General features: G+C 44.5%; 1 protein-coding gene across 2 annotated transcripts in view; it reads left to right on the plus strand.

Annotated features, from left to right (window-relative positions):
• The window catches only part of LOC124619428, a 434,008-nt gene that overhangs the window by 219,968 nt on the left and 193,160 nt on the right, over positions 1-20,880 (plus strand). The window lies entirely within an intron of this gene.

Consider the following 20,880-nt stretch of genomic DNA (forward strand, 5'->3'; position numbering starts at 1 on the left):
AAACACCGACCACTGCCAAGAGGAATCTCCGTGATTTTGTTGCTGGTTTCGATGATAAATGATCCATTGTGGGCACCTGATTATTACAAGACCGAAACAGACTTATTTAAACATGAAAAATCGCAACAGACAATAAAGTGCATTAGCTAATAGGTTATACTTACGGAAACAATTAGAATCCGTATACATTATGACGTCCGAATCCATCACTCAGTGTCTTATTAATTATTGTAATCTGATTTATGGATTCTTCCGTTACTTCTTGGAAGAACAGTTCCATATTTAAGGTTGAATAGCAAGTACACTGTTTTTATTCTACTGATATTTATTTCTAGATAGTTTTCGGTTTATTGGGACATCTGCATGAAATAACTGACTGGAATTTGCAAGGGACACTAGTTTTTAGGTAACCAAACATTACAAGCAAAGATACAATGCACCTGCACAGAATTTTGTGCACCAAACTTGTTTTTTTATCGTTTAAATTACACTTTACGCAACAGACAAAACTAAGCGTAATAAATATTTAAACTACACAGCCTTACAGTATTACAGATTATGTGATTATAATGCTAATGTTTGTGAGGACATCGTTTGACAAACTGTGAAACTGAGCGCTCTTCGTTTATGCTGTGCGCCAAACATGCTTTTTAACATTGTGAATTACACTTTACGCAATTGACAATTTAAACAAAATAATTAAAAGACACACTATTACAATATTACAGGTTATATGGCTATGGTGGCATATTTTGTGAGGTCGTTACATTGGTTGGGAACTGTCTAACTGAGCACTAGTCAACATGTTGTGCAACAAACATGCTTTACGTTGTAAATTACGGTTTACGCAATGCTCGATATTAAACACAGACCACGATTAAAATACACATTGTTACAAGTCATATTGTTGTAATTCTGAAGTTTGTGAGGTAAGCAAGGTAAGGAATATGAATTTCTAGTATCATTTAATTTTGTGTAGCAGTGTGTGTCATGATAGTCTTTGGTATGTGTCCTGTTGACTGCGTAATGTGAACCTTAAAAGTGGTGATGTGCTCAGCTGTAAACGATCATTTATAGCTAGCTAGGGATCTTTAGCTAAGTGTTTGTTTACCTCAAGTAAGTTCAACGTTAAAAAACAAGTTTGGTGCACAACATTCTGTGCATGTGGATTGTATCTTTGCTTACAATGTTTAATTAGCTAAGAACTAGTGTCCCTTGCAGACGCTTGTCAGTTGTTTCCTGAGCTTGGCCCAGTAACCCGAAAACTAGTTAGAAATAAACAAATATCGTAGAACAAAATCAGTGTACCCGTTATTCAACGTTAAATAATTATTATAAGATTAAATTTGATTAAAAAATCTTTGATATCGACAACAGTATTTCTAGTCAAACATACCTTCAGATTACGTGAGTGATGTAATTAATTCCCGGTCCATAATAAAAGACAAAACCTTTAAAACAATCTTCTATACGAAAAATAGCAAAGGTGAACATGTTGCATAACTACAAGTACACCACACATTTCTATTTATATTTCTATTTCAATATCCAACTCCAGCCCCAAGCGCTTAAAATGACACGCAAGACTTCTTTAACGCGGAACGATCTTGTTGGTATTACAGCACTGTTCTGTCTAGAAGTAAACGACCGTGTGCTTGGGGGCTGAGAACAGCACTCATTCATGGACTGTGATGTAGAAGATCTTGAAATGGCAACTTGACAGAGAGATAGGAACAAGGCGCCTAACATAACATATTCATAACCCAGCTGCTGTGATAATTCTCCCTCTCTCTCTCTCTCTCTCTCTCTCTCTCTATCTATCTATCTATCTCCGTGTGTGCGTATGTGAGTGATTGTGAGTGAGTGAGTGTGTGTGTGTGTGTGTGTGTGTGTGTGTGTGTGAGAGAGAGAGAGAGAGAGTGAGAGAGAGAGTGAGGGGGGGAGGGGCAGACGGGAGGGACAGAATTTCTGTCCACTAATAGACTAAACACGATTTACTAAGGAATGTAAGGTACAAGGTTATGTAAGGAGTACGCGCACAAAGCGTCTTTGCAAGATTCGAAACAAAAACAGCTAAACCAAGAATGAGGTTCCTCTGGCGTGCTTAGAAAGAATGCATTAAGCTCGATTGTCAATACAAGGACGCGGTAACTGCGCATAGCGATCATGAAAGTCAAATTTCAAAGAAAGTAAATGAATAATGTGCGTGCTCTGACTATAAACAATGAGGTGAAGCCGGCGGAATTTCTCGGTAAAGGGCAAGCAGTGCATCTCGCAGCAACTGCGTGTAGTCTGCGCCAGAAATCCTATTAGGATGGTATCGATAGGAGGAATCCGAGCTTTTAAAATGTAGTGAGAAACCTACTGGATCAGCTGGTTGAACAACGGAGTTGATAACTTGACATGCAGCTAACCATAAAAATGGATCACTGCAACATTTGTTTATTTGGCTACTTTGAAGAGTCGACAGATATTTCACAATCATCTGCAGAGTTTTCTAGAAAAGTGAATCCCGTACGCTGGCATTTATGAAACTGTAATCCATCTTCAAGTTAATGGATACTACCATGCTGTTTTGTAGTACTATTTCATATTTTTCTATGAAAACCAAAGACAGCGGATATTTTACAGTCTTAATTTGTTTTGGGTACCTATTTTCTACTCAAAGTCCGTCGCCAAACAATAACTGACTGCCGTCTTCAAAGAGCATAGAATTCTGGTGAAAACGCGGAAGAAGGTTTTACAAATGATGAGCGTGATGTATGCTAAATGTCATCTTTGACAGTGCAGTTGTAAGATGGCTGAAAATAGATAAGGTAAAGAGTAAAAAAAATCTGAAGAGAACATTCGAGAAAACATACGAGAGAGAGAAAGAGAGAGGATAACGGGTGAAGGTAAGGGTAGAATGTAAACAAAAATAAAGCATGCCATCCCCAGATCTACACTTGGAACTGTAATGAGTACTATAAAAAAGATTTATAGAAGTAAGTATGATGAATACACACCATTACACATGTAAAATCAGCCGACCATGTGGTAATATTGAGTCTCAATGTTTTCTGTAATATTGCCATCAGCTTTATTTTCTATTTAGCATACATGTTTTTCAGTTGTGTTATACCAAGACAGTCAAAGATGAAATTTACTCTATTTTGGCATTACACTCTCCACCTGTAATACATTATTCAAAGACGATCACCAGTATTGTATTCCCTTTGATGACGACAGTCACCTATTACCTATTGTCCGGTTCACAAAATATATTACTGTAGAATATCCACAATTTGTGTTCTGTTCTCAGTAATAAGTGTTTTAATACAGCCTGAGACAGTCTCTTACAACTAACCTTTTTGTGCTGGTACATATTAACCAACAAAATAAACAGTTCGCAGATTATTGACAATTCACACATCATATATGGTTACCAGTTGCTTTATGTTAAAGGTAGATTTCCGATTTGACTCAAAACATTTGCTAGCACCTATAAAACTTGTAGTTCCGATAGAAATGGCGTTACTGAAGTCAGTGGGGAACAATTCCATTTTAGATATCCCAAGAATATTTATGAAACCGTGCCGCCCATTAATGTGACCGAAGAAGGCATGGTTATTGTCCTCTTCAGAACACGCAAAGAGCGGGGATAGTGTACGAGCGATGCAATGCAGGTGTTTCTTAACCCTCTGAGTACCAGTGGTTTCTTCCTTTCGGATGAAACCGCCGATGCTATTGCAAGATAGACATCTAATGGTACAATAAGGTACTTCTACGAAGATAGTGCAATTTAGCAATTACTTACAGTATTCAGAGCAACAATCAGCACGGAGATCGAGCTACATGATTGAAGGAAATTGTAACATGCGTTTTTTTTTCTGTGCTGGTGGAACTGAAATCATTGACAATGTAAGTAACCATATCTAAAGTTATTGTTACGTAAATTTCAGTTTATACTACTGCTGCTTTTTCGAAATAAAACAACTGGAGAAGTGTGTATTTTTAATATAAATTTATTAAATTTTAGGCCAATTTTTTGTTATTTATAAATATAATTTCTTTTATGCATTATGAGTTCATGGAAGTTTCGACATGTGCTATTGTATTTAGGAAAAATGCGAAATTGCTTTCAAATTTAATTCATGAAATGATGAGTGGTTGAAAACTGCGTCCAAGTGGTTACAGACTGAATCTACAACTTTCAAACAGTTAACTGTTTACTTTTTGCCAATATCTTCTTGTATTCGTTGCTTACTTCGATAATAAAAGTAAATTTTATGAAAAATTTTAAAATTAAATTCGCCGTATGTTTTTCGGACTCAAACGGCTAAAACAGTTCTGCAGTGATAGAAGTTAACCTCCTTGACCATCGGTAATCGTCATTACAGCGACGTACTGAATGCGAGTGGTAATTATCTGTGCGTAAGGTATTCGATTAATTCTGGAGAAGTCCTTCCAATCCTGGTTCCATAATCCCCTGGCTGAAGATCTGACTCTTCGTAACATATCAGTAGGTTCAAATAGCTCTGAGCACTAGGGGACTTAACATCTGAGGTCATCAGTCCCCTAGAACTTAGAACTACTTAAACCTAACTAACCCAAGGACATCACACACGTCCATTCCCGAGGCAGGAGTCGAACCTGAGACCTTAGCGGTCGCGCGGTTCCAGACTGAAGCGCCTAGAACCACTCGGCCACACCGGCCAGCTAACATATCAGTAGCTGGGATTCCGAAATAATTAATTTCTCCATAGTGAGTGACATATTCACTCATTTAGGTCCCCTTAATATCATTGCAATAGATAATCACTTATGTGGAAAAAGTATTTCGATAAGATTTATTCTCCCGCTCGACGATTTCAGCCACCTATTTTTGGCCTTCTATTACTCCAGCGGCACAAGGAAGAGCTGTAAACAATAATGACTGTTCTCAGTCACACAATTTTGTACTTCATATAATCCAAACACTACCAACGAGTAATAGCTTTGTTACTTTACAAATGCTTAGAATTTTCCAAACGTTTCACCGGTACTGCGCTCTCGTAATACTTCAGCAAATTCCCGAGCTTTCCGAGGTGAAGCTCTAGTAGGTTGCTATCACGTCAGCTTCGAGGAATACAACGGTGAGCCGTCGTCGTGACCTGCTGCCAGCTATTACCTATACTTCGAGGTGATAGAAAGCTGTCCCGTCGGCCAACACACCGTGGTTTGGCAACACTAACAACCCGTGTCCGGCACACCTCAATTACGCTCAGCTGCTACTTCCCGTGTGTTTCATATGTTACATACGAAATTTCTTTCTGCAGGCTACCGACAATTTCTTCGCCGTTTCTTACTATGACACACATGTTTGATGAAATCTCACAAGATGTGACTTCAAATTTACATTGATTTCCACTGAAAGTACAATACCAGGAAGGATAGAAAGTAACGAAAATTTTGTAGCTGTGCGTACAAAGTATAGTACACTGTTTGACAATATATTGGTAAGGAACACGACATTATTGAACAGGAATAATCACAGGCGATGATGGACGACATGATACACGGTACATACGTAACTGGGGTGGAACGGTATATTCATAACGAAAAATGGTACAGATTTCACACAACATAAAGGTCGATATCTGACTCTCGGTAAGGAATATACCCTCCTGACACAGTTATACAAATTTGCACCTGTCATTCATGCTGGCTATCAAACTGCTGAGCACTCCTTTGGGGATACTGTCCCATTCGATATTGTCCCCCTTCTCTCTCTAAACTGTTCAGGTCCGGGGAATACTCAGACCATGCCATAAGTTCAGTATCTGCACTTTTCAGTGTATCAGACACCTCAACGGTCGTGTGTGGTCCGACATTGTTGTCCATAAATAGAAAGTCGAGATCTACCGCTCCCCTGAACAGACATGATACAGAGTATTGTCCCTGGAATACTATTGTACTGTAACGGTACCTCGCACAAAGATATGCAGCAGTTTTCGACTATTGTGCATAATCCCTGCCCAACCATAACGCCTAGGCTGCACCGAAGGCGCCCATGAACATTCTGTGGTGTGTAACACGTTTCCGTCTCTCTCCACACTAACTGGTAGCCTGAATCACTTGCCACAGTGAAGCGGCATTCGTTGGAGAACATCACTCTGGACCACTGTCGCTGATCCCAATCAACATGCTCCCTACACCGAAGAACTCTTTCTCGACAATTGCGTGGTTGGTGTGAGGTGCATTTGACAGACTTCCGAGCGTACAAACTAGCCCGATGTAATCGACGCGAAATTATTCTGGGAGACATATGTGCACTGGTAGCGGTTGCAAAGTCTGCAGCGAACTGCTTAGGAGTGGGATGTCTGTTTCTTTTCCTCACTAGGACTACATATTGATCTACTTGCGGATTGGTGGTCTGTGTCCGACCACCGGCATGCTTTCGCATAGCATTTCAACCTTCAAAAATATGTTCAAATGTGTGTACACACACACCCATGCCCGAGGGAGGACTCGAACCTCCACCGGGACCATTCAACCTTCAGCGGCCTTCTTCAATCGCGAGATAACACTTTTGGACATACACATTAACGTGGCCAGAGAAGTGACATTGGCCGCTTTCGAGGTGTCCAACTGCTCGTCCACAATCGTAAGCACTCAAGTGATGCCCTGCAGACATGCCGTACCACAGGGAATGTCGCACTAATCGGTTCCACAACCACCTTCGACAAACACTGTAATGCTTGAACTGTCGAATGCATACGGAGCGTTCGTGCACAGGCTTCACTGTAGTTAACACTTCCCGCTCTCTGTCTTTCCTTTTACCGTCATTGGCCAGGCGTTGCTTAGCAATTGTCAGCTGTTCCGTATCAAATGACAGCTGTTTCTTAGCAAGTATCAGTTGTTCCTAAGCAATTGTCAAGCAGTGTAGGAAGAAAACATGGTCAAAATTGTAGATGGTTTGGGATGTGAAACTTAACAGACAGACCGGCAACTATTGCTCTAACACAGCTGAGGATCAAGTACAACTGGCCTTGGATGACAGATGCGCGTACGCCAGTCCAAGCTGCCTCAACTCTCAGCCAGAGTTCACGAATCGTTGTGGTTGGCCAGTCTGTCGGTAACCCATGATGAGATCTTTTCACTGGCTGAGGGATGTGGGAATGTGCCGACCAGTGAAACAGACGAATACCGTCCACCCTCCGTAGGTCAGAACAGCATGGATAACATGCGATCTTACGTTATCTTGTTGAAAGATAACATCACGCAGACCTCGAAGATGGGGAGCAGCTTCAAGATTTAAAGCGCCTGAAATGTGACAGTTACTGTGTAAATTGGCAGCTGTGCGAACCATGTTCGATCGTTATCGTACCCCTTATGACGACGATGAATGCAATAGAGCAACATTCGTTCGTTCTTCTCGGAACCTCCACACACGATTACGTCCATCGTGATACTGTACACAGAGTCGAGACAAGCCTGTAACGGCGATACGGTCCCACTCCCTTGTCCAGTGTCGTTGTTGGGCGCACTGTCGGCCCGTCTTTCTATCCTGCCGCGTCAAGGTAAATCGCAATAATGAGCCCATGCTGACAGCCTGTGGTGCTCCTGACGACGTCACTATGTCCTTAAGGATATTAGTAATGCTGCAAACAAATCCATTTCCTGACTGAGGGTATGCCGCGCGGGGTAGCCGCGCGGTCTCAGGCGCCGTGTATGGTTCGCGTGGCTCCTTCCGTCGGAGGTTCGAGTGCTCCCTCGGGCATGGGTGTGTGTTAGTCCTTAGCGTAAGTTGGTTTAAGTTACATTACGTAGTGTGTAAGCTTAGAGACCGATGACCTCAGCAGTTTGGTTCCATAGGATCTTACCACAAATTTCCAAAACCTGGGGGTATATGTAGTGTGCGCATGATCCTGCATCTCCAAGCGTACTCTTTGTCTGTCCTCTAGGGTGCTAATCACGAGGGACCTTTTTTAGTATTCTGTACCTCGATCGTTAAAAACAGAAGCCATAAAGGGTCTCTTTGTTCTCCGTCTGTCTGTCCGACTGTTAAGACCACTTTTTCTCATCAACGGGTACATATATCAAGTCGAAATTTATGTCACATACTAAAGTCTGCAGCATCTTGGTAGTGTACCCTGTAGGTCAATGCAGTCGAAAGATACAGCCATCTATTTACACTTGCAGATTCTCTCAACAAAACCTATAGGGAACTTACCATTGACCTAGAATCATGAAAGTTGGCAAGAAGTAGGGTTTCAAAATCCAAGTAAAGGAAAAGCTGAAAATCGTTAATTTGTAATTATTCCACACGAAACACTTTTTTGCCATTACAAGTGTACAACGCATTTGCAATCCGTTAAATATCTCAGGAAGGAGTTTGATATGGCTTTCAGTAATAGGTAGAACGATTCACAAGGAAGTTTTATGTAGATAATCTACAAATGTTTCGTACTTACTTACTGGCTGAGCTACGACGAATTGAATTCCTCTACCACTGTGGAAACAATGCTTTGCCATATAGCAACGGTAGGCTTAAGGCCGCCCAACAATCGCACCACGGAACCGCTGCCATCTCAAGTCCTTTGCGAACTGCTCATTCTTCATATAAACATTCCCTCACGGTCTGTGCCCACGACACATACAGCATCTGTCATGTTTCAGAGCAAAGTAGTACTAATAACTGATACAGGATTGCACTTCCATTGTTTGGAAACCTCGTAAAATATCCGTTGATGCGTTCCACCGAACAGGTCCACATTTGCGTAATAACAATATCCGTATGGCCGGCTATGCTGCCTTCTTCTCTGGTGACTTACGTCAAATTGTACCAGCAATAGCAACAGGGACTACAGCGGACGAAGTCAACGCACTTGCAATTTCGAGTTAGCATAGCACATTAATACAACTCCAGAATTAACAAAGTAAATGAAAACTTACAATAGCTAATGCGAAACGACACAAAAGCTTTTAACTTAAAATAAAAACATTCTCGAAATTCTTGGAATCCCTAGGACCGATACCTTGCCAGTATCGATATCGATAAGAGGCAAAAATCGTCAAAATTCTTGATTTCCGGGTTATATGAACTATCCAAATACATAGTTACGTTCATACGGAACGCTCAGAGCGCGAGTCCTCTCACACCTGCTTGGTTTTGTTTTATGTGATCATTCCTCTTTAGGTCGCTCCAGATGGTTATTCCAAGGTATTTGACGGTAGTTACTGTTTACGGAATTTGTCATCAACGGTGCAACGATACAGTAGTGGATTTCTTCCCCTACTTATGCTCAGTGTGTTCGATTTATTTACGGTCAGGGTGAACTGCCAGAGCCTGCACCAGTCATCAGTTCCTTACAGACTTCCTACAATTCACTACAGTATCCTGACGCTGCTACCTTCTTATAGACAATCACATCACCTGCAATCAGCGTGTGGAGCTACCGACTCACTAGATATTGTTAACAGTAACTTCCTTGTAGTCGTCGACTTTTCTCCGTGACGTGTTCAGTTCTGTCTGCAAGGACGTCCCGAATCCAGTCACAAATCTGGTCCAATACTCGGTAAGCTCGTACTTTATTCGCTAAACGACAGTGCGAAACTGTATCGAATACCTTCCGAAGGAACACGGCGTCAACATATCATACACTTCCCTAAAAGTTCCAGAGAGAAAGTAAAATAAGTTCTGTACATTGTTATACTGTGTCCTTCTAAATAATAACTGTAACAAAGGAAGGAAGGATGGCGGTAAGATTGGAGTTTTAACGCCCCATCAACAGCTGGATCATTAGAGACGGGGTAGAAGCTCGGATTGCAAAAGGATAGGAAACGAATTCGGCGGTTCCCTTCCCGAAGAAAACATCCGAGCATTTGCCTGGATCGATTTAGGGAAATCGCGGAAAAGCTAACTCCGAATGGCCGGAAGGGGATTTGAACCGCCGTCCTCCAGAATGCGAGCTCAGTGTGCTAACCGTTGCGCCACCTCGGTAATGTTTACAGTTAGTTGGTAAATATAATATAGCGTAGTACTCCATTCAATCACTTACCGAACATACATAAACCTTGAAAACGGTTATTTTGTATGCTTAATTCTTAAGTGGTTTACCTTTTGAGTGGGTCACCTTTTTTACCTCTCAAAATTGACTTGAGTCGAATTGTGAACCTTCTAGTTATTGTGAACAAAATAAAGTTAGGATCTAATTTAGTTTCCAGATGGCAAATCTATGTACAACCTCTCCACTCCTTGTCTTCACTTGTTCCGTGTTCATTCTATTATGTCCATTATCGAATTTCTCCCTGGTTTTCCTCTACGGTTTTGACCTTGTGTTCTTCCGACTAGTGAAGCTTTTCCTAGTGCCTCTTCTGCTGTCATGATGTGCCCAAATTACCTTAATTTCATCTGCAGTGTTTTGTCTTCCAGCAATAAATACAAGGACTATTTTTTTAAGATCCGATCGCTCGCAAAATGGTAACCAGAGTGAAAATAAAATATATTTCATCTGCAGTACTTAGGTACACCTTCCAGGTACTTCTCTACGTAGTCAACCATCGTACTTAGACAGCTGTCGTAGCGTTGTACCAATTTTCCAATACCATCTTCATAGAAGGCAGCTGCCTGGGTTTTCGGCCAGTTCTGTACACTGGTCTGAAGCTCTATATACTGGTCTGTGTCCTCATAGCCAGCTGTTCATAGGAGCAAAGAGATGAAAATCAGAGAGCGCGAAGTACGGGCAATATGGTGGACGATGAAACACTTCCCACAGAAAACTGTTTCGACCGTCTTTGTCCCAGATGCAGTGCGTGGCCGAGCATTCTCATGAAGGAGAACATTGCCTGATGACAATATTCCACTGTGCTTGCTCTGAGTTGCCTTCCGTAGACGATTTTCTCGAATTGCCCGATCCACTCGCTAAACAAGATAGTCGGTTAGCAAACGGTTCCTTGCTTGATCACCTGCATCTTGAACGTCTGTACGTTCTGCTTCAAGGTTCCTGCATCACTGCCACAGTATGCTGCCATGCTTGCCAGTTGTTGTATGTGAACTGCATAAAAACAGACGGAACTCCTCAGCGTGAAGCAATCGAATTACAGAATGCACTTCACACTTGGCGGTGACAAAAGTCATGGGATAGTGATATGCACATATACATACGGCGGTAGTATCGTGAACACAAGGCACAAAAGGGCAGTGCATTGGCAAAGTTGTCATTCGTACTGACTTGACTCATGTGAAGAGGTATCCGACGTGATTATGGCCGCACGACGGAAATTAATAGACTTTGAACGCGGAATGGTAGTTGGAGCTAGACTCATAAGACATTTCATTTCGGAAATCGTTAGGGAATTCAGTATTTCTATATCCACAGCGTCAAGTGTGTACCGTGACAATCAAAGTTCAAGCATTAACTCTCACGACGGACAAAGCAGTGGATGGCGGCCTTCACTTAACGACCGAGAGCAGCGGCGTTTGTGTAGAGTTGACAGTGGTAACAGACAAACAGCATCGCATGTAATAACCGCAGAAATCAATGTGGGATGCACCACGAACGTATCCGTTAGGGCAGTGTGACGAAATTTAGCGTTAATGGGCTATGGCAGCAGACGACCTTCGTGAGTGCCTTTGTGAACAACACGACATCACCTGCAGCGCCTGTCTTGGGCTCGTGACGATATTGGTTGGACCCTAGGCGACTGGAAAAGACTGGCCTGCTCAGATGAGTCCAGATTTCAGGTGGTAAAAGCTGATGGTAGGGTTCAGGTGTGGCGGAGACCCCACGGAACTATGGACCCAGTCTAGAATGAGATTTTCACTCTGCAGCGGAGTGTGTGCTGATATGAAACTTCCTGGCAGATTCAAACTGTGTGCCGGACCGAGACCCTAACTCGGGACCCTTGCGATTCGCGGGCAAGTTCGAGTCTCTGTCCGGCACACAGTTTTAATCTGCCAGGAAGTTTCATGGACTCAGCCTGTCAACAAGGCACTGCGCAAGCCGGTGGTGACTCCATAATGGCGTGGACTAGTGTGTCCTCTGATTCAACTGAACAAATCAGTAATTGAAAACAGTTATGTTCGACTACTTGGAGATCATTTAAAGTCATTCATGGACCTCATGTTCCCAAACAATGATGGAATTTTTGTGGATGAAAGTGCGCCCCGTCACCGAGCCACAATTGTCCGCGATTGGTTTGAAGGACGTTCTGGAGAATTGGAGCGAATGACTTGGCCACCCAAATCACCCGACATGAATACCGTCGAACATTTATGGGATATAATCGAGAGGTTAGTTCGTGCACAATCCTGTAGCGGCAACACTTACGCAACTACGGACGGCTGCCGCGGACTCCCAACGACTTGTTGAGTCCATGCCACGTCCAGTTGCTGCACTAACTCGGGTAAAAGGATGCCCGACAGAATACTAGGAGGTATCCCATGGCTTTTGTCACCTCAGTGTCTTGTTCTAGGCATCCGTACGTGCTCACTGTGCGCTCAGAATTGAAAATTTTGACTTAATAGACGAAAATACTAGAGACACGGCGCACTGCGTCTGTGCAAAGTTTCATCGAATTTTCGTTGTGGTTCTGATTCCAGCACCGATCGAACCCTGAAAAAAAAAAACCATCCCTGATATCAAATAGTTCGAATGGCTCTAAGCACTATGGGACTTAACATCTGAGGTCATCAGTTCCCTAGGCTTAGAATTACGTAAACCTAACTAACCTAAGGACAACACACACATCCATGCCCGAGGCAGGATTCGAACCTGCGACCGCAGCAGCAGCGCGCTTCCGGACTGAAGCACCTAGAACCGCTCGGCCACAGCGGCCGGCCCTGGTATCAACATCGACAACTTCATGTCTCCTCTGCTGTGAGAGAAGTACGTGAGTCGTGCTAGGATAGCAGCCTTACGCCAAGTGTATGATTGCTTAGCCCTTTTATAGCAGTGATATCCTCTGTTGCGTCACTGGGGCTCAGTCCACCGCCTTAAAAGAACGAGGCCAGCAACCACACGCGGCAGTCAGTTACAACTTCGCAATGGCCGAGGAACACTCAGCTGAAAACTTGTGGATGTAGAACCACTTATCTCTTGTTGCTTCAATTTGTGCAACGCTTTTGGGAGACGGTGTTTAGTACCGCTTCAGTTTGTTTGGTGCGCCCAGTTGCTGGAGCTAGTGCCGAGAGCCAGAGCCCTGTTTGGAGCCGTTCATTTACTCCTCCCCTGCCAACCCCACACCTCTCTCCTTTTACGTCACCGGCACACAGCGCGCGTGCCGTGTATGTGAGAGTGTTCGCCGCGCCCCGGTTAATCGCCGGCGCCAGTATCCGGTTCTGGCCGCGCCCCGATCGATCCCCCAGCTCCACTCCATAGGCGTCCAGCGGCGAGGCGCTCCCTCTGGAGGAACTGGCCCGGCCCTGCCCAAGGCCTGCCAGTAATCTGGCGCCAGCAAGGACGCGCGGCTAGCCTCCAATTTGGGAATACTCATCTCCTGTGTGAACGACCGCGCCGGCGGCGGGCGATCGTCTGTCGTAATCGCCGGTGTGTCTCCACAGCAGCAATTGTCCTCGAAACAATGCCTGCGGCGCCCTTGTATGAGGAAAGCCACACATCAGATACACCGTGTATCTCGTACCCGAAATACACGTAGCACTAACTAATGAACAAACTGACTAATCGCCGGGGTACGATCATAAAGAATATCTTCCTATACAGAGAGTTTCAGATGAGTTTTTTTTTTTTTTAACTTATAAATTAGCATGTGAAAGGAGTATCTATTTACATATGGAAACGTAACGAACATTACTCTTTCTGTGGAGTCATGAACATACAGGGTTTGGAAAAAAAATTTGGAAACACTAAAAACGCAACACATTACCATGCCTAATACGGTGTAAGAAAACAGTTGGTATTCAAAACAGCTTACAGTCGCCTTTAAATGCATAAATACTGGTCTTGTATGGTTTCTTAGGGAATTTTGTACCATTCTTCCCGCAAAGTAATAGCAACTTAACAAAGATGGGGGTTAATAGCGATCAAGCAACGCTCTTTCCGAAGGAGACTCCAAAGGTTCTATAATATTGAGATCCAATGAGAGGCTGACACCAGTGACTGCACCAGTTTCTCGCAATCTGACATGAAGATCGTGGTGTGTTGCAGCTAAAATACTCATCTGCATATCCTAACTTCTCGTTGGTTTTCGTCTATTACCGCAGCGACTTCTCGAAATGCGAGGAGCGCTCAGTAAGTAATACAACACTATTTCTCGGTCAGTTGTGGAATGTGTTGTTTAACATCGTGGAATATTCCAGTTTCAGTCCTTATACACTCCTGGAAATGGAAAAAAGAACACATTGACACCGGTGTGTCAGACCCACCATACTTGCTCCGGAGACTGCGAGAGGGCTGTACAAGCAATGATCACACGCACGGCACAGCGGACACACCAGGAACCGCGGTGTTGGCCGTCGAATGGCGCTAGCTGCGCAGCATTTGTGCACCGCCGCCGTCAGTGTCAGCCAGTTTGCCGTGGCATACGGAGCTCCATCGCAGTCTTTAACACTGGTAGCATGCCGCGACAGCGTGGACGTGAACCGTATGTGCAGTTGACGGACTTTGAGCGAGGGCGTATAGTGGGCATGCGGGAGGCCGGGTGGACGTACCGCCGAATTGCTCAACACGTGGGGCGTGAGGTCTCCACAGTACATCGATGTTGTCGCCAGTGGTCGGCGGAAGGTGCACGTGCCCGTCGACCTGGGACCGGACCGCAGCGACGCACGGATGCACGCCAAGACCGTAGGATCCTACGCAATGCCGTAGGGGACCGCACCGCCACTTCCCAGCAAATTAGGGACACTGTTGCTCCTGGGGTATCGGCGAGGACCATTCGCAACCGTCTCCATGAAGCTGGGCTACGGTCCCGCACACCGTTAGGCCGTCTTCCGCTCACGCCCCAACATCGTGCAGCCCGCCTCCAGTGGTGTCACGACAGGCGTGAATGGAGGGACGAATGGAGACGTGTCGTCTTCAGCGATGAGAGTCGCTTCTGCCTTGGTGCCAATGATGGTCGTATGCGTGTTTGGCGCCGTGCAGGTGAGCGCCACAATCAGGACTGCATACGACCGAGGCACACAGGGCCAACACCCGGCATCATGGTGTGGGGAGCGATCTCCTACGCTGGCCGTACACCACTGGTGATCGTCGAGGGGACACTGAATAGTGCACGGTACATCCAAACCGTCATCGAACCCATCGTTCTACCATTCCTAGACCGGCAAGGGAACTTGCTGTTCCAACAGGACAATGCACGTCCGCATGTATCCCGTGCCACCCAACGTGCTCTAGAAGGTGTAAGTCAACTACCCTGGCCAGCAAGATCTCCGGATCTGTCCCCCATTGGGCATGTTTGGGACTGGATGAAGCGTCGTCTCACGCGGTCTGCACGTCCAGCACGAACGCTGGTCCAACTGAGGCGCCAGGTGGAAATGGCATGGCAAGCCGTTCCACAGGACTACATCCAGCATCTCTACGATCGTCTCCATGGGAGAATAGCAGCCTGCATTGCTGCGAAAGGTGGATATACACTGTACTAGTGCCGACATTGTGCATGCTCTGTTGCCTGTGTCTATGTGCCTGTGGTTCTGTCAGTGTGACCATGTGATGTATCTGACCCCAGGAATGTGTCAATAAAGTTTCCCCTTCCTGGGACAATGAATTCACGGTGTTCTTATTTCAATTTCCAGGAGTGTAGTTTTATAAAGTTCCGATAGGTGACGACACTATACGTAGCCTTCAAAATGGCGTCTTCAACTAAGATGCGTTCCAAGCAGAGAGCTGTCTTCGAGTTCGTTTAGAAGGAAAACCAGAGCATCACAGATATTCGTAGGCGCTTGCGGAATGTCTACGGAGACCTAGCAATGAAAGAAAAGCACGGTGAGTCGTTGGGCGAGGCGTCTGTCATCGTCGCCACAAGGTCAGGAAATTTTGCAAAAACAGACATAATGTCTGATGGGATAGCAACAATCAGTGATTGTATAATGTTACTTATAATCCGTCTAGATTGTAAAACTTTTTTATTCATATGACCGGTTTCGGTTCATTCAGAACCATCTTCAGATTTGTAACGATAATGACACTAATTTTACTATTTCACAAAAGCAAATCTTTTTCATCCTATCTAATCAACATCAAATGTACCAGAAAGTATCTGATATTTCAGTTACAGGAGTAATCCACCCAAATCCAGCAACTTTCACATGCTGCGTCACATAAAATTGGTTGGCAGAATGCACGTCATTTATATTTATAACACTATTATCGACAGGTGGCGTCTGGTACATTTGTTACATTCCATTTGCACATGTTTTATTCAGTAGATTTTTTGATTAACTTTTATCTCCAAAAATACTTAATTAAAATCTGTAGGTGTCAAGGTTAAAATCTGTACTTATCAAAATTAAAAAAACAGTAAAATTATCATTTTTAAACGATCTAAAAAACATAGGGCGATTTCTATATCTATGGCGCTGGTGTAGACTTGTTTTCCCCTACGGTCTGCTACCGTGGTTTCGGCCATTTCGGTGTTGTGTCGCGATCCGCTCAGTTGTCTGATGTCCAGGCCGAGGGATGAGAGATGGTGCGTGATGGGTTCAAAATGGCTCTGAGCATTATGCGACTTAACTTCTGAGGTCATCAGTCGCCTAGAACTTAGAACTAATTAAACCTAACTAACCTAAGGACATCACACACATCCATGCCCGAGGCAGGATTCGAACCTGCGACCGTAGCGGTCGCTCGGTTCCAGACTGTAGCGCCTAGAACCGCACGGCCACTCCGGCCAGCCGGTGCGTGATGGGGAAGCTGGAAGATGCGTGCAGCGCCTGGCGTCATTGACGGGGCCCTCCTGCGCGGCCCTCTTGCTCACGGCGATGGACATCAGACAACTGAGTGGATCGAGGCACAACACCGAAATGGCGGGAACCACGGTAGCAGACCGTAGAGGAAAACAAGTCTACACCAGCGCCATAGATATATAAATCGCCCTATGTTTTTTAGATCGTTTAAAAATGATAGTTTTACTGTTTTTTTAATTTTGGTAAGTACAGATTTTAACCTTGACATCTACAGATTTTAATTAAGTATTTTTGGAGATAAAAGTTATTCAAAAAAATCTACTGAATACAACATGTGCAAATGGAATGTAACAAATGTACCAGACGCCACCTGTCGATAATAGTGTTATAAATATAAATGACTTGCATTCTACCAACCAATTTTATGTGACGCAGCATGTGAAAGTTGCTGGATTTGGACGGGTTACTCCTGTAACTGAAATATCAGGTACGTTCTGGTACATTTGATATTGATTAGATAGGATGAAAAACATTTGCTTTCGTGAAATAGTAAATTAGTGTCATTATCGTTACAGATCTGAAGATGGTTCTGAATGAACCGAGACCGGTCATATGAATAACAAAAATTTTGCAATCAAGACAGATTATAAGTAACAAGATCGGCAAAATCTGTCCAGTCTCCCGTATGCCAGGCGGCTGCACACTGCTGTGACTCCTGTAATGTTGAAACGTGCGGACACTCTCATTCGATGTAATCAGCAGATCACAATAAAACACCTCGCTGCTCAACTGGAAGTCTCTGTTGATAGTGCTGACACGCTCGTTCATCAGTTGTGGTACTCAGAAGTGTGTGCTCACTGGCTTCCTCAGCCATCCTACAGTCTGGATTTCGCTCCATCTGTTTGACCCAATGAAGGATGCACTCCATGGGGAGGCGTACGTGGATGATTGGAAAGTTACCAATGCAGCAGGACTTTGGTTCCGACGTCGACCAATAAAGCGGTACCATGTCTGCCTATAGACCTTCCCAGTAAGGTGTCGTAAGGCCCTCCCCTCGTACGAATATTATGTTGAAGAATACAATTGTGTAGCTAAAAGACTGGGGATTAATATGGTGCATTAGAATCCTGAATAAAACCAACCTGCTTTCAGAAAAAAAAGTGTTGCATCACTTATTGAGGGCCCCTGGTACTTGTTTCTCGAAGTCGTTGTTCAGTATGCAATAACGTAATGGCTGATGGAGCTTTTCCATCAGGATATCACACGACCCAAGCAAAAAAAAAAAAAAAATATTCAAATGTGTGTGAAATCTTACGGGACTTAACTGCTAAGGTCATCAGTCAATCAGCTTACACACTACTTGTAGTGGACTGGCGAGACAGCCAATCCACTATGACCGGTAGCCGAAAGGCACGCGTTTAAGCTCACGCAGGCTGGCGTGAGGTCTGGAACAGGTCAGAGAAATAAGACTAGCAAAACAGGAGGTAACTGGTAGAATACTTAACTTTAATCCATATTAGGTGTACATCGCTCTTGACGGTACATTAATAACTATCTCAATATAAACTGGTAATGGCGCCTTGCTAGGTCGTAGCAAATGACGTAGCTGAAGGCTATGCTAACTATCGTCTCGGCAGATGAGAGAGCGTATTTGTCAGTGAACCTTTCCTAGCAAAGTCGGCTGTACAACTGGGGCGAGTGCTAGGAAGTCTCTCTAGACCGGCCGTGTGGCGGCGCTCGGTCTGCAATCACTGACAGTGGCGACACGCGGGTCCGACGTATACTACCGGACCGCGGCCGATTTAAATGCTACCACCTAGCAAGTGTGGTGTCTGGCGGTGACATCACACTACTTAACCTAAATTATCCGAAGGACAAACACACACACCCATGCCTGAGGGAGGACTCGAACCTCCGCCGGGACCAGCCGCACAGTCCATGACTGCAGCGCCGAAGACCGTGCGGCTAATCCTGCGCGGCATGCAACACAACCCATGGATGCTTCATTATCACCATGTCGCCATTCGCCGAGTGTCAGCAGCATGCCAATATACCGGTACTCGTCAGATGTCTTTCTTTCTTTTGCCTGTGCTGTTTTTCCTGCGGATATGCAGGGTCGGCATGGTTAATCGAATGTGGCAATGTTAGTTGAAGGGTGGCCAGATGCCCTTCCTGCCGCCACCCCGTACCCCCCGGGAAGGAATCAGTGTACATCAACTGTCTGTGACTAGTGTAATGCATGGAATAGTGCGGAACTGTTCAGATGTCTGCGAGCCGTGTAACTGAGGCGGGACGTGGGGACCAGCCCGATATTAACCTAGGGGGATGTGGAAAACCTCCTAAAAACCACATCCAGGCTGGCCGGCACACCGGCCCTCGTCGTCAAACCGCCGGACGTATTCGATCTGGGGCCGGGGCGCCCACCCGAGTCCAGGAAGCAGCGCATTAGCGCGCTCGGCTAACCTAGCGGGTTATCGTCAGATGTCTACGCCATGTTTAATCCATGTAAATATCCGTGGCAGCCTGAACATAGTTTGTTTTGCATTCCGATATTCAGTGTATACGGCAGTGTAACGATACGTTCTGTAATTCAAGAGAATATCACTTTAAAGAGCACATCGAGGTAACTTGTTGCTCCGTCTCATCAGCAACTTTACATCCCGACAGCAGATCGTCCAGAAAATGCATTGAGTTGTGCATTTAGCTAAAAGGGGATCTCCTTTGACCATTTCACTTAAATGAACATCCAGCCATCAGGACATCCATCTGAAAACAGCCAGTTACATGCAGAATGTTGTATTTACCCTTAAAACTTTGAACATTTCTAGCTTCCTGACTGAAACTGATAGAAATTTGGTTCAAATTGATTTCAACAGAGTTAGTTTAAATGCATCAGCTACATGATGAAAAAGATAATGGTCTATTTAAAAAATTATAACTCATTGCTGTAACACTCTGGAAAATAACTAAATAAGCTGTGTTCCTAATTCTGTAGAAACAGTGACGTTTCTTACGTTCACCCAGCCAAATAAACGTTCCTTTCAACGAATATTTTTTAAATTACCATATACACGTGATTGGCTCGGTGACTATTTGCGCAGCACTTTACACAGGACGATGAATTTTCCACAGAAACGAAAGTTGTGTAAGGTGTTCCCCAAGGAAGCATAAAAGAACGTCTAAAGTTGGCAATATACACAAGTGAATGATCGAATAGAGTCAGCAGCCATGTCAAATTGTTCGCGTCGTTACTGTTGCCTACAGGAGAGTATCATCAATAGACGAGCGTAAATACAAGTGTAACGAATGGGAGCTGTCTTTAAATGATGACAAATGCAAGCTAATGACCATGAAAAAAGATCAAAGAGAGAACCCAGACGCTTCCAATTACAAGAGTATTGGTGAACATCTGGAGCCAGTCACGCCATTTAAATATTCATGGGAAAGGGGGGGGGAGGTGAGGGGAGGGGGGGGAGGAGCTAAGAAGCACCGAGCGACATGGCGCAGTCGCTAGTACACTGGACTCGTACTTGGGAGGACGACGGTATCAAACCCGCGTCCGGCCGACACCTAATTTAGTTTTTCCGTGATTCCGCTGGGATGATTCCTTTGAAAGGGAACGGCGCTTTGCTTTCCCCATCCTTGCCACGATCCGAGCTTGTGCTCCGTCTCTAATAACCACAATGTCGATGGGACGTTAAATCCAGTCTTCATTCCTTCCTTCCTTTTCAGGCAGGCAGCATTGTAAAACAGGACACGTATAATCTGTAGTAGACTGGGCGAATGGAAACTTAGATTTGTTGGGAGGGTTCTGGTAATGTGGAATCTATTTGTAAAGGATATAGCATATAAGGCGCTAGTTCAAATGGTTCAAATGGCTCTGAGCACTACGGGACTTAACATCTGTGGTCATCAGTCCCCTAGAACTTAGAACTACTTAAACCTAACTAACCTAAGGACATCACACACATCCATGCCCGAGGCAGGATTCGAACCTGCGACCGTAGCGGTCACGCGGTTCCAGACTGAAGCGCCTAGAACCGCACGGCCACACCAGC

This window comes from Schistocerca americana, chromosome 6 (assembly GCF_021461395.2).
Source record: "Schistocerca americana isolate TAMUIC-IGC-003095 chromosome 6, iqSchAmer2.1, whole genome shotgun sequence".
Taxonomy (NCBI): Eukaryota; Metazoa; Arthropoda; class Insecta; order Orthoptera; family Acrididae; genus Schistocerca; species Schistocerca americana.